The sequence below is a fragment of the Dendroctonus ponderosae genome, unplaced genomic scaffold, assembly GCF_020466585.1.
Source record: "Dendroctonus ponderosae isolate FM_Combo_2020 unplaced genomic scaffold, Dpon_F_20191213v2 Dpon_F_20191213_6, whole genome shotgun sequence".
Classification (NCBI taxonomy): Eukaryota; Metazoa; Arthropoda; class Insecta; order Coleoptera; family Curculionidae; genus Dendroctonus; species Dendroctonus ponderosae.
Window position 1 is genome coordinate 9328820 of NW_026018814.1, and position 1086 is coordinate 9329905.

Consider the following 1086-nt stretch of genomic DNA (forward strand, 5'->3'; position numbering starts at 1 on the left):
CCCCATTTTCTAATTACATCTAATATTAACACAAAACAATAATAATGTTACCCTAAGCGACGCCTATGTAATATGTTGTGATTCGTAGGTTACCCTAAATGTCATTCAAATAAATTTTTCACTTTTAAACATTTAATTCGGATTACAAACACTTACCTGTGAAATGTTACACCACAAGTTTTATGTTTTGGTGTTAGGGAACAACCATACGAAACACAACTGACCATATTTGCGTGCACCCATGATTCGCCAAATAGCAATAATTCAATGAACAGAAAATGTAGGAAACAGCAGTAACAGCCGTCTCCAATATTTTCTTTAATGTGACCAGGCCTGTCAGTCACAGGCTGTGACTGACTGACTGACTGTTTTTTCGGAATTTTGAGCTGTTCTTTGTCCTTGAAACTTGATCTTTTTCGACCAATAGCAGTGCTTCTGAAATAAAATAGCATTTGTTGCATCTGCCCAGTGGAGTAGTGGGGGAACTACGTTTAAATTTGTATAGGCGCTATTTACCTAGTCTGGACATGTTTCAATATTTGTTTATATCAAACAAAGCTGAAGTATTAAATGGTCAATTTTCAATTAAGCGATGAATTGTAATCAGTGATTAGCATGAAAATAGAAGATTTTTCACATTTTACTGCCCTTAAGTGGGAAAGATAAAAATGTGGTCACTTTTTTTGTGTTCAAATAAAGTTTCGATAAAATGGTAAAACGTTACTCATGAAAAATCTTATTACTTTTTTTACCATCAGCCCTTGCATACATAAAGGAACAAAAAGCATTCTGTCTTCGGTGATAATTTATCTCTGACCTAGCAGATTCGCACCTAAATTACTAGGAAGTGGGGTGGATATCCTTCAATGGAACAATTAGTGCAGTCGGATTAGATTAGATTTTTTCTGGGTACTAAATGAATGAAAGTAACATTTTTTATAATTAATTTGGTTTTGCTTCAAAAAATCTCACTATAACCCAGATAGCATTTGATATTCTATGAATATCCCAGAATGTTCAAAAAATATACAGAACTTTGCGGGAATATCCTGGAAATATACATGGTTGAACATTCCTAACATGAAT